Here is a 15,002-nt window from a genome sequence, read left to right as displayed (position 1 = left end):
TGCTCTTCTATAGATCACCCTGCCTCACTGTGCCCTAAAGCAGCAACATATGCCACCAGTTCATACCAGCAAACTGTCTCTCCTCCCAGCAACCAGGTTACAATAAAAACCAATTCATGCATCTGTACTTCCTTCAACTTCAATTAATCTCGATAAAGATGGATGCACCATTCCAGATTCCACGGGATCAACCACTAACAACTCATCCACCCTTGACCCCAGATTCATCACTCATCATCTACTCCCCATCAACATCCCCACACTATCAGACGCCGTCTCGCCAACCTCAATGATCGGCAGTTTGTGGATTATGTCAACAGATTTCATCAGCTGCCTTCATCCTCTTTCTCTTGTGAAAACATCTGATCAGCCATCAATGAACTGCAAGTCGTAGCCACTCTAATTCAAGCCGAGTTGGACAAAGGTTTCATGGCCGGCCTCTTCTCCATTCCACCTTTTCCTTTATACCAGATAAATCCTATCGAGGTAGCTACCCAGAGCTGATCAGGCAAGAAAAGGCTCATAATTGACCTTTCAGCTCCACATGGCAGCTCTATAGGCAGCATTAATTCACTGTCCCCATGACCAATTCTCCCTTAACTGCATCACTCTCTCTGACGCAGTCAAGACCATTAACCCCTTAAATGCTAAGGGCTTGTCTGGCTTGTTCAGAAAAGTACACCCTATTGAAATACATGGTTTAAAAAAAAAAAAAAAAAAAAAATGGACCGGCATTTTTTCACTCTGTGTCGCTCATGGAGGAGTTATTACACAGCATACTAGGTCGGTGGTTTTAATTTCATTATATTTACACAGTTAAAATATCTTTGGTGCAGTTGCTAAATTTAATGAACAGCCTATTTCAACGCTACCGCTGCCATGTGTTTGGCTTGTAATGAAACACTGAGTGAATTAAAAAAAATAAATAAATATGCGTAACTTTTTTCTTTTCAATGTGGATTGATGATAAAAAAAAAAAAAAGTTTACCTTTTGATTTAACTGTTTTATCGACCTGTTTCATGAAATTAACTGTAATGTTGCCCTACTGTATTTGACTAGCCTGCAACTTGAAACCATACTTTTTGGTTTCCGGCTGTGATCACATGGCTCCATTGTAATTATTCAGATGTCTGGCAGTGGGAGGTACTGCATTTTGAATCTGTCCAGTGATGTGTAAAAGTTGGCGATCACAGCCTTAACCCACGCACACGGAGCCAAGTGTTTTTACAGTAGATTTACACTCGATTTTTGTTTTTAGGTTGATTTTCATCTTCTAAAATAATTTTGTTTCCTCATGTCCCCAATTTTTCGTGAAATCGTTTTGAGTGTGTGTGTGTGTGTGTGTGTATATATATATATATATTTTATATAAGCATTTAATTTTCTTTTGCTCTGTGGCAAAGTGGCTGCTGATAGTGAGCAGGTGCGGTGCTGGTGCAATAATCCAGAGAAACCAACAGACAGCAAAGTCCTGGTGAAATAATTTGTTTATTATTTGTTTATAATCCAAGGGTCTGATGACCATACGACAGTAAATAATAAGCTTGCAATACACCACCATGTGTATTACACAGTATTGAAAAAGGGTTGCACAGTACTGGCACACACACCATCACCAGCCCAAAGTGAGTGCTTTCAGAACTTGTGGTTCAGTACAGTATAATACATGCTTTATTTGTGAACTACAGTGATAACAATGTTAATTGTGACTGAATCGTCCTTCCAGTTTCTAACCCAAAACCAAGCGAAGGAAAAGATTAGCGTTTCTCTGGCCACTGTTATGCTATCCCGCATGACTCCTTGGTAAACTATTGCAGCTGCTCATTTACCTTCCAGGTCAATACATTCCTGCAACAGTTTCACACTGACTGACTTCCCAACCTCAGAAACGAGCTGTCAGGCCAGCCTGTCCTTCTCCTTTCACTATTTAGCACCCTCACAGGTTGAGAGGGAGATTTACAACCAGAACTCATTGTATTTCTGTCACATACTCCATAAAAAAATTAAAAAAAAACTTTGTTAAAAAGATTCTCCTGTCAACATTACAGGATATCATTTTATTATCCATTTTCTACTGGGATTCCTCCCTATTTTCATAATATATAATTTCATAAAATATATGTACTTATTCTTTGGTGGAGTAGTGGCCATTTGAAATCAGGGTGGGTACAATTGACCATGGGCTGTGTTTTTCAGAGTGGACAGTTCAAAGTGATCTGGTATCTGTCTAGAGCAGAGGTTCTCAAACCTGGTCTGGGGGACCCACACTCCTGCTGGTTTCTGTTCCAACCGAGCTCTCACTTACTTTAATTGAACCCTCAATGGAATAATCAGAGCTTTTTACTTATTTTTAAAGAGTTGGCGATTTCAAGTTAAATATAAAATTATATAAGGAATTGAATTCTCTGACATTTTGTAAGCTAATCAATTTAAAAAAATAAAATGAAGCAAATTATTAGTTCAATTAAGATTTCAATTAAGTAATTGAGAGCTCGGTTGGAACAAAAACAAGCAGGACTGCGGATCCCCAGGACCAGGGTTGAGAACCACTGGTCTAGAGCAGGGGTGTCAATCATACGGCCCGCGGGCCGGATCCGGCCCCTGGAGTGATGTCATCCGGCCCGCGGAATATCATTTTATTATTCACTAGAATACAGGTTTAAAAAAAAAAAAAAAAAAGTGCTGGGACAAACATAAAAGTAACGTTTTTTCACAAAAAAAAAACAAGTTCCTGCGTCCGTCAAATTATTTTCTCTGTATGAGACTTTTTATTGTAACGGAAGCCGGCAGCGAGATTTCCTCTGCTGGAGCCGCTGCTCCCTGTCCCTCGCTGCTGCTGCTGCTGGGGGTGGGGCTTGGATTCTTACCGTTGCTACAATCGGGGTCCGTTTTTGTCTGCAATATTATGATACAGGTGAGTAAATATTGTCTATTGTTAAAAGATGGCGTTGTACATGTATTTTATTTGAAGTGTTTATTCAAGTTAAAAACCAATATTACTACTTTATAAAAACGTGTCTATGACCACTTTGTTTATTGCCAAGACACAACAAGGTTAGTGATTTTTTTTTTTAAATAGTGTGTTTACTTGAAATACACACAAACACAATTTTAACTACTGTATTGCTTTCTTTGTTTTGTAGTTAATTCACGAGGGGAAAGTAAGGTCCTTAATTCTGGAATATTTTTCAACTTTAATACAGTGCTGCATGTAATGGCTTTGATAAGGTTTTTAAAACGAATATCCGAACAAATATCTAAATCTTGAACAAATATCCAAAAACATGAAAATTCATGTTCGTCCCAGCACAAAAACAAAATTAAAAATGTACATAGATACTGATCAATTTTTTATTCAGCCCTTAGCAAAAAGAAAGACAAAGAACATTAGTGACTGCTCATACCTGGAACCTTTGCTTGAACCAACGCATCAATATCTTGAGTATCGAGTTAAGTTGAGAATAACATTTTGATTTGTTGATATTCATAATGGAGAAAGATTACTGCTTCGCAAGACACTATTTCAGCAGCATTTCTTCAAAAACTCCATCAGAAAATAGTTTAAGAAACAGCTGTTTTGTGAGCAATCGCATGACTTGCTAACAGCAGCATCTCTTATGCTACAAGCATTCGTAAACATCAATTGCTGCTTTTTTAATAATTTTTTCACAACACACGTTTATTACAAATAAAGCACATTGTCTTTCCATTCATGCCATCAAAGAAATGTGAACTTCCCAATTTCTCTTGAAACACGCAACACGCTTGTTCCACCTTTTTCTTTACGGATAAAGACACAATGACTCTTGTCACTACAGAACCTTGTTCTGGTATCGCTGGTGTCATCTACTCCAACCAGCTGATGCACTGCTGTCTCACCTATGTGGTCGCCGATTGACAGCAATCACAGCAACATGACAGTTTGTGTTGCTCATGCAATGGTTTTGGGTTTTGGGTTCGTCTTTGTATTTTTATAATTGTCACCGGGCCTGCGCCAAGTGCCAGGGTATCGGATCAGGTCCGCCAAACGAAACGAGTTTGACACCCCTGGTCTAGAGCATGTAAGCCCCCCAAAACCGCTGAAAAGATTTCCACACAGGCACAGGCACATCCAGCAGCATAAGGGTTACTACATTCTTGCACCAAAAATGAGCATTTTAGGGACTAAATGTGATGCAGGTATAATACATCTTTTGAATTTTCTTCTAATAATAGCTAAACCACAAAAACTTTCCAAATTCTAAAAATGCCTGCAGCACAGGGTGTTACAATAGGCTTAGCAGCTAAGGGGTTAAGGCAGTTGGAAGTGGAGCCTGGCTTGCTAAAGCCAACATATCGGATGCTTTCAAGGTCATGACGATTCGCCCCTCCTTCCGCCACCTATACGGCATTCAGTAGAACAGACTATTTTATTTCGCCACTCAATTGACTTTTGGCTGCCGTCGTAGCCTGAAAATATTCGATAACTTGTATGAAGCCCTATGTTGGATTTTGCTCAACAGTCATCATGTCCCACACCTACTTCATCTGCTGGATGACTCTCCTTATTCTCCTCACCACCAAGCAATATCAACTTTGCACTCTGTTCTTATCAGTGGGAGTCCCATTATCCAAAGAAAAAACTATAAGCCCCGTAACTTCTTTGGAGTTCCTATGGAACACCCTTGACACTGAAAAATTTTGAGGTTTGGCTACCACAAGACAAGCTGGAGCAGATCCAACAACTGATTTCCAATTTTCAAGCTTCACGTTCCATCACAAAAAGAAAATGACTCTCTCTGTTAGGGCATTTTAACAACACACTCAGAATCATTCCTCAGGGAGGAACATTCATTTCCTGTCTCCTCACGCTTTCATCCACCCTAAAAAAACTTGGACTCTCATCTCACAATATTAGCCCAAGCACGAAAAACCCCATCATTCAGATCCTCTTTTTTTCAGACTGTTCAGATTATAACCAGGCACTGGTTCTCCACCCTTATTGCCATCCTTGTAACCAAAGCAGGTCTGCACCAACACTTCCTCACTCCTGACTCCTTCAGAATTGGGGCAGCTACATCAGCAAGAGCTGGACTAAATCAGAGCATAATAAAAACTTTAGGTCGCTGGACCGCCTCAGATGTCGAGTTGTACATCATACCAGCAGCATTTGACATTGTTCTTGCCCATCAGTCCCTTGCTAGCTTGCCCGGAGTGGGGGGGGGGGGTGCCTTCTCCACCTGGACCACCAGAGGTTTTCCCCTAAAATAGTATTGGGGTTTTTCCCTCTCCACGGAGCGTTTGGCTTTCTCTTATAGGATGTTTCTTACCTGTTTGTTGTTTCTGTCCTTCTGTTTTTCATTGTTCATCATCTAATCTTTTTCCTTATCTCACAGGTGGGGTTTCAGCGTTGGGCGGGGAGTCCAACTTATGGGGGGAAGTGATCTCACTTCTCCTAGCCTCTGGGCATATCATCTACTTGCTACAGGCACTTGTACCAGCAGGACCTCCGGCCACACAAAGGTCCTGTTGCAGCTCATGTACTTTTACTGTCAATTTAATCTCCTCTATTGTGTTTCTTCTTTTTCTTTTAGCCGGACACTGTGTCCCTACTAACGTCAATGGGATAGTGATCTCACTTGCCGACAGTAAGCCCTCTTTTCTATTTTCAGCAGTGGGGTAGGGATTCTTTCTTCCCGAGTTTCTTTCATTCTCCATACGGAATCCGTTCAGCCCCGCCAAGTCGGGGCCTCTGTCTCCTCCCCCATATGACATAGCATCCTCATCCAAGTCGCTCGCTCGACTCTCACTCTGAGTATGAGGTGCTAACTTTTATTTTTTCCAGGAATTGGGGGTTGCCCAGACCAGCCTTCTGTCACCAAGGCTTCTTGATCACGAGTCTGAAACCTGCTTTTTTCTATCCAGTATCATCCCTTTGTAAAGTAAATGGCTTTGTTCTTGGGTGCTATGAATCTCACTAATGTCAGTATGCTTGCCCGCGATGCGTGGTAACTGGATACGAATAACGTTACTGTTTTTATTACATTTTTACAGTGTTTATATATATATATATATATATATATATATATATATATATATATATATATATATATATATATATATATACAGTGCTGTGAAAAAGTATTTGCCCTCTGTCTGATTTTTTGCATATTTTTGACACTGAATGTTATCAGACCTTCAACCAAAATCTAATATTAGATAAAAGGGACCCTGAGTGAACAAATAACACAAAATTGATACTTTGATACATTTATTTATTAAAGAAAGTTATGCAACACCCAATGCCCCCGTGTGAAAAAGTATTCGCCCCCTTACTAACTGGTTATGCCGCCTTTTAGCAGCAATAACTGCAACCAAACGCTTCCTGTAATTATTGATCAGTCTCTTACAGCGCAGAACTGCTTCAACTCAGTGACGTTTCTGGGTTTTCGAGCATAAACTGCTCGTTTCAGGTCCTGCCACAACATCTCAATGGGGTTTAGGTTTGGACTTTGACTAGGCCATTCCAAAACTTTAAATTTCTTGTTCTTCTACCATTCTGATGTACGTTTGCTTTTTTGTTTTGGATCATTGTCTTGCTGCATGACCCAGCTGCGCTTCAGCTTCAGTTCATGAACTGATGGCCTGACATTCTCCTATAGAATTCTGATACAGAGCAGATTTCATGGTTTCTTCAATGATGGCAAGTCATCCAGGTCCTGATGAAGCAAAGCATCCCCAAATCATGACACTGCCACCACCGTGCTTGACCATTGGTATGAGGTTCTTACTGTGGAATGCATTGTTTCGTTTTCGCCAGGCCTAACGGGGCCCATGTTGGCCCAAAAAGTTCCACTTTTGACTCATCTGTCCATAGAACATGTTACAGAACATCCATAAGGGTTACTACATTCTTGCACCAAAAATGAGCATTTTAGGGACTAAATGTGATGCAGGTATAATACATCTTTTGATTTTTTTTTTTCCAATAATAGCTGTATTTTCATGACCAGATAAACTACAAAAACGTGGCACCAATAGAAACTTGAGAGTCTTAACCAAACAAAAAAAAAAAATAAATAAAAAAAAATATATATATATATATATATATATATATATATATATATATATATATATATCTATATATCTATATCTTGTTTGTTTTTTAAATTTGGAATTAATAAGGAACTTCAGCGGAAATGCAGGGTGCAGAGTGTTTGTTTTTAAGCCTAACTGCTGCATACCAGATAGAGAGAAACGTTGTTTAAATTAGCGGGGAGAGTGAAAACAAACTAGAAGCACTACTAGAAACTAACTAACGCAGTGAGAAGTCAATAAGATGGATTTGTGTGATCAGACTGAGGCCAGAATGAAATGCAGGTTTGGAATCGGGTGAGAACAATACACAATATCGTTTGTTAACTCAAATCAAGATATATATGAGGGTAAAAAAAAACAACCTTTTCCTTTGGTAATTAGAGTTTGATTAAGAAAGCAAGTCTGTTTGAAATATGTTAATAAAAAAAACAAAACCCTATTTATAGTTAAGAAAGAAAAAATATTCAGGTCAATTTTTTTCTTTTTAATAAAACTCAAAGTAATTTTATATCTACTTTTATATCCTTTTCACTTTTCATATTGTTTTCGGTGTTGCTGTGACCGATAGACAAGTTAGTCAGAAAAACATACGGATTCTGAGCAAGTTAGACAGATACCTGGCTAGCTAGACAGGCAACTAGCTAAACAGACAGACAGGTGGCTAACTAGTTACAGTAAGCTGTCTAGTTTATTGTACTAATGAGAGTTGGTTGTAACTTGTGTGGCAGCAAAAAAAAACCCCAAGGAGGTTGAACTTGATATCTTAAAGGACACCAGACAGAAAGAGTTGCAGATCCATAGGAACAATTTCAAGTAGGTGCTGACTGAACATGAACAAAAAGTGCCAAGTAATCAGTATAAACAAATATTTATAACAAGCTCAGCCATTGTTTTAATTCTGTCTGATCTCTTGTCATTCTATACCCCTCCACACAACCTTCACTCTGTTGATTCTGGATTGTTGTGTGTTGCCTCAGTTACGCTCTATGGGCGACAGAGCTTTTTCTTGCTATGCCCCAAAATTTTGGAACACCATTCCCAAAGAGACCAGGGATTCAGCCATTCTAAATGCTTTTAAATCTAGCTTAAAACGTATTTTTATAAGAAGGCTTTTCTATGACTGTTTTCATCCTGTTTTTTTCATTTTTTTTTTTTTTTGTAAAACGCTTTGAGATGTTACTTGTAATGCTGGTGGTGCGTGTTGGTATTTTTTTTATATTTGGTGGTAGCAAGCAATTTCAGTATTGTTTTACTGAACGAGAAATATTCCTTTTTATTATCCGTATGTCGTCTCACATTACACTTGGTGTAGGAAAATATCTAGCAATATATATAATGTATCTCTAATGTATGTATGAAAGATCTTCTATAGTAACTATAAAATACATTTTACTAAATACTTGTTAGGCACACCACCATCTTACAGAAGTACTACAGAAGATGAAGCAACAATGTTTTTACAAGGGCTAGTATTCCGATTCAGAATACAAGCGGGGTATTCTGGAATACATGTTCGGAATACTTCTATTCGGAAAATGGATGGACACTGCTGCTGTACTCTTGAGCAAGGTACTTTACCTAGATTGCTCCAGTAGAAAACCCAGCTGTATAAATGGGTAATTGTATGTAAAAATAATGTGGATACGAGCATCTGCTAAGAAATAAAACAATAATCATTTCTGAATACCCTGTTTACATAGTGTGGAATTGCTATTTAGAATATCTGGTATTCTGAATACTGCCTGCATGTAACTGTAAGCCTACTGTATGATTTCTCAATAAATGAATAGTCTCTGTATAACAGGCAGAAATTAAACTGAAACAGAACTGTTTGTCCCGACTTGGGTAAGTTATAATCAGACTGCTGCAGAGAATGCAGCTCTTCGACTGGTTGATCGTATCACAGGTCTGACTTTAGGAAAACATTAGCGTGCCTTTTCACAGCAAGCGTGTCCTGATGGCATGACCCAAAAGACGGGGGGGTTGAGCCCCCTTTTTAAAATTCTGTGGGGCCTAGCACACCTGTGCACTTTGCACAAGCAATAGAGATCATGTTTTAAAAATAAAAAAAAAACTGCATCAAAATGAACCAAGTATGAAAGGGTTTAACCCTTTAAAGACCAGGTGTGTTTCAGAAAATGCACCCCCAGTACCGGATGTTTTGGAGACAATTTCAATTTCAAAAAAACATTTTACAGTACTTCACAAGCCAATCAAACCTTTTTAATTTTTTACACGGTATTTGGTCTTGTTGTTTTTGGGGAAAAAAAAAAATCAATCGCTAAACTTTTTTTTTTTTCATAATTACATATGTATTGCTATTTTCAAAGAAACCAAAGTATATTATTTGACTGGAGGGCCCTTACAATACTTTCTGAAAAAAGTTTGTTTATAAAAACATGATGTTTGGGCAAGTTTCTTTGAATGAATTCTGTAGGGTATACAAGTTTTAGGTAAATAATAATCTGATGTGTGTGTGTGTGTGTGTGTGTGTATATATATATATATATATATATATATATATAATATATATATATATATATATATATATATTAGATAGTGGGGTAGCCAAGACTGACTAGCGGCAGAGACAGCAAACACCCACAGACAGTTATCGTTCAGCGCCTTGGCGCACTTTTATTCTCACAAAACAAAAGACAGGAACAAAGTAAATAATTGAACCAAAATACAATAAACCCTTTTACAAACAGAACAAACCAAAATCCTATCTTCACTTGAAGATACTAACTTCACTGTTTTGAAGTCCCTAACTCACACAGGACAGCTAAGCTGTTTTCCTGTTTCAAATCCAGTTTATAAATTTAATCCCTCTGTACATAGTCTCCACATTCAACACTCCTGCCACATCCCTAAGAACAAAAGGACAGTTTGTATAGGACAGATAATTGCAAACACTCAATCAGTTAACACCCTATCTACCCAGTTAGACAGGTGTTTCCCTTTTTTGGCTAAATGCCAGCAGCCCTAAAGGCTTCTGGGAAATGTAGTTTCCCCAGCCACTTCTGCCATGACACCTATAAGGAACTACAAGTTTTTCACCTTAACAGGGGAACATAGATCTTATCAGCCTCAGACTGACATACTTATTAGCTCTCACTGCCCCACTATATATATATATATATATATATATATATATATAATATATATATACTACAGAATCAACAGCTTAACAAACATAACAAAACAATAAATAAAATATTGAAATGGTAACTGTTAAAAACCTAATAAAAATGCATTGCCGTAATAAACAAGTTTTTGTGAATATTTACAACATGGATTCTTAAACTCTTTTTTGTGTGTGTCAGGACACAACGTCTCTGCCTTTCTGCGACGCATTTCATTTGAAAATGATACAACATGAAAAAAGTAAACTATCAAATCATAGAGTGTAAAACATACTTTTCAAGTGTCTTAATGGGAGCAGTGAGGTGCTTGGAAAGCTGCCTGTTTTACTGGCTTACTGCGCTATTCTTCAGATAATTTGTACAAAACACTCAATACATTTTCCCACAGTACGACCCAGCAGAAAGGCGTTCGTGACCCACTGTTCACTGGTCACGACTAGTTATTCACACAGTTTAAGAACCCATGCTTTCCAACAAATCATGTACAATACTCTTGATTACTGCCACTAAATAATAGAATATTCATTTGTTGTTTTCCAGTAGTAATGTGTTTCTATATCCAAACGTTTTCTAAACAATCAACACATAATGAGTGTTTTGACATGTTAGGTGAAATACATTGATTTATAGATTGTTTGTTTTCTTTCCCATTCCTTGTCCTTACCACTAACAAAACGCAGCTCCTCAAGACACACCTCAGACATTACCTGTAGAACTCGTCTTTCCTGTTCTGCACACTATATCACTCTGCCTCAAATGCACTTTAATTTGCCCTTATCTGCTCCCTATTTGACTTTGTAAAGTACAGAATTAAATAGTACTGTACTGAAATCTGCCACAAGTATTATTCAATCTGTAGTATTTTGCATTTCCTCGTACCCCAATGTAACTATCACTGACACTGTTATCTGCTCTGATATTGAATCGGATTATGTCTTACACTCGTACTTTGTAGAACTGAAGTTATTGTATTTCATCTTGCTCTTATTTATATTAATAACTATGTATTTTTGTGTATGACTGCAAGTCGCCCTGGGTAAGGACGTCTGCTAAGAAGTAAATAATAATATTGCTGCATACGCTCCTGCTATTTAAAAAAAAAAATGACTGCGTCTCCCAGGGATGTCACATGGACAAAAAACAGCTGTGGAGTGAAATTTGTGGCCTCCCCTACACAACAACGCACATTGCTAGCCTGTACTGAAAGGTACGTGTTACAATAACACCCCAGATGCGTGTTTCAGATCGGAAATACGCGATCTTAGGTACAGGAGCCTGCTTCAGTTGTATCGTGTATATGCGATCCTGGTCCTTGTTTGATGAATTGCTTTAATATATCTTATGTTTTTTGGTTTTTTTCCATATACAGTTTTTTTAGTTTTTTTCCCTCTGTTGTTTTATGTACAGTAAATGTTGTTTGGGGCTTTGTACAGCATGTTGTGATGTTGTAAGATACGAATTGCACTTCACAAATATAAGTGATGATGATTCCAAAAGCATAAACTAGTAATCAACTATTGTTTTATTTTTCAGTGACAACTTGGAAACACTGTGATCTGCCCATTGCCCAGAAAAAAGACAAGAAAACATGGAGAATTACAGCGGGAAAGATGTTGCAATAGCCGGTTTGAAACTGACAAAGGCTGCATTATTAATTATTGGGCAATTTTTCCCTATTGCCGGGTTGTTTGAGTTAATCCCCAATGTAATCCTCAATAAAATCGATGACACTGAAATCAAGAAACTGGAGAAACAGTTTGGAGATATCAGCGACAAGTGTCAGCATCTTTGTGACCAGATGAAAGACCTAAATACCCAAGTTCAAGTTCAGACACTGGATACCCAGTATTCTACTGTCCTCAACAATATCGAAAATTCATTTGAAGCTTTTAAAGATTACATGATGGCTATCGCCGGTACTAGAGATGAAAAGGTCTTGGAAGAAGCAGAGAAGAAGTTTATAGCAAAGGTGATTAGGTATAAATTGCGTAAAAACCTGACCACTCTGTATGAGGGGGTGGTCGGGGAAAAAAAAGTATTCAGTGATCCCATCCTGGAGGTTTACTTGAGGCTTAACAATCCTGCATTGATGGTGGCACTGTGTGAGCGCCTCGAACATCACTTCCGAAACGGGATCTCTGCGTTTTTGTATGAGACAGCAATAAGACACGATGAAGAGGTTTTAAAGAACAGGAGTGAGGAGTGGGAAGCAAAGCTGAAAGAGGCTTTAGATCAAATGAATAAAGCTGTAGAAGAGTGTGGAAAACATTAACAGTAGAATGTGCATCTTGGTTCCCGTTGTAGCATGATCTACTTTCCACCATAATAGGTTTGCTGCATACTTCTCTTAAATGAGTGGTAGAATGCTTTGCCCAGGCTATATCTATATATTCATTACTTCTTATTCTGCTCTATTCACTCTATTTAAAATGAAATCATTAAAAACAATATTAGTGCTTTAACATTATATATAGTACATATGGACTGAAGAGAAGAGATGTAGTACAGCCCCGCCCCTTCTCCACTATATCTCTCCTCTCCAGTTCTTATTTACTGTTTATGTGCTCTCTGAACAAATTATAGGTCAGAATTCCAAAGTACTGATTCATATATACACACACACATAATTTTGGCACAGGACTGTGTTATTGCCTTGCTGGATATCAGTCTGTTTCTCTACTCCCTTTCACTTCAACACACAACACTGCGCAGTACCTCCCTGGCTTTCCTTAGTTTTAGTCGTGATTTATCTTTTCATAGTAGATACGATATCCTGGGGAATTGAGTTTCTTATGTGAATACAATGGAAACTTTTGCATTCCAGCTCCTAGGACAATGGTCCAGTGACCCATTCATTTATCCAGCTTTATTTTTGTCAGTCGTTTTCTTCTATTCTTTTGAATTCAAATTGCTTTGTCTTTAGAGAGGGACACAAACACAGCATTCTATAGCTGGGTTTTGAAATTGCTGCGAAATCAGCAACAACAAGCAAACCAGTCCCATAGCTTTCCTTAATTAAACAAATAATAATAATTAAAAATGAAGCTGTCATTTTTGATGAAAACATAGACCTAGCTGATTTCGTAGGGGCAGCGTTTCTTCAGTTAGTCATATTGGGTCACCTGCAATGAACTTGCAGAGTTAGTACAGAGCTGCGTACTATGTTGCTTACCAGCTGGTACGGTACTATCTCGGGATCATCTCCAGCTGCGCACCAACTTAATACCAATTGCAACGAAAAAAGAATCGGAACAAAGTTGGGGACTAGCTGATCTCCTGCTTTATTATGGTACTAAGGATTGTGGTTTGTTTTGGTGCACTTCCAAACAGGAACTGAAGAGGGCCATGGCTCAAAATCTTAGCAATTGGTACAAATTATATTTTAAAAGTGTTTTTTCATAAAGGGTTTTTTTTATTTTTTTTTATTTTTTTTTTACAAAACCAAAACATCTTTTTAAAAAAAAAATCAAAATGAGAACTCCCCCTGCAAGCATTGACAAACTTGTTTGGTGTTGTATGTAGTCTAAACTTGATGCATTGCACAGGCAGAGATTGAACCCAGCACCATGGCTACAGCACCGATCCGCCATACAAGAGAGGCACGACCCCACATGAGTGTATCAATATTGTTGATTGAACCCAGCACCATGGCTACAGCACCGATCCGCCATACAAGAGAGGCACGACCCCACATGAGTGTATCAATATTGTTGATTGAACCCAGCACCATGGCTACAGCACCGATCCGCCATACAAGAGAGGCACGACCCCACATGAGTGTATCAATATTGTTGATTGAACCCAGCACCATGGCTACAGCACCGATCCGCCATACAAGAGAGGCACGACCCCACATGAGTGTATCAATATTGTTGATTGAACCCAGCACCATGGCTACAGCACCGATCCGCCATACAAGAGAGGCATGACCCCACATGAGTGTATCAATATTGTTGATTGAACCCAGCACCATGGCTACAGCACCGATCCGCCATACAAGAGAGGCACGACCCCACATGAGTGTATCAATATTGTTGATTGAACCCAGCACCATGGCTACAGCACCGATCCGCCATACAAGAGAGGCACGACCCCACATGAGTGTATCAATATTGTTGATTGAACCCAGCACCATGGCTACAGCACCGATCCGCCATACAAGAGAGGCACGACCCCACATGAGTGTATCAATATTGTTGTGTTGCGTCACCTACCAGTCCTGACCCCTTCCCCATGCATGCTCCAGCCTACTAAAAGCATACTTTGGCACAAGTATACATATAGCCTGTTATATATAACTTAAAAATATATTACTCATATATTAAATATTGCAATTCTGTTCCATGTGGGTAATACATCATTACCTTACAGCTTTAAATATATTCTCAATTATGAAATGATATTTGTAATAAATTCTTTCAACCATAATTGTAATATTTTGCCATTAGATCATTCTTTCGCTGTGGAAGTGATTTGATCAGTGTGGGGGTATCATTTTCCGTATTGTTGTAATGTCACGAAACTCATTCCAATGCTACACGAATATATTGCAATGCCAGTAATGACATCCCTATATATATATATATATATATATATATATATATATATATATATATATATATACACATACACAAGTAAATATGTCTTATATGTAAAATATAGGTACATGGATTTTGATTATGAATTGTTCAGTTACAACAGTTGTCAATACATTTTGGGGTTTTTCACATTTGTTCCACTCAGAACGGTACTTTAACTCGTTAATCTATAGAAAGGGT

Source organism: Polyodon spathula, chromosome 27 (assembly GCF_017654505.1).
Source record: "Polyodon spathula isolate WHYD16114869_AA chromosome 27, ASM1765450v1, whole genome shotgun sequence".
Classification (NCBI taxonomy): domain Eukaryota; kingdom Metazoa; phylum Chordata; class Actinopteri; order Acipenseriformes; family Polyodontidae; genus Polyodon; species Polyodon spathula.
This window is presented reverse-complemented; position numbering follows the sequence as displayed.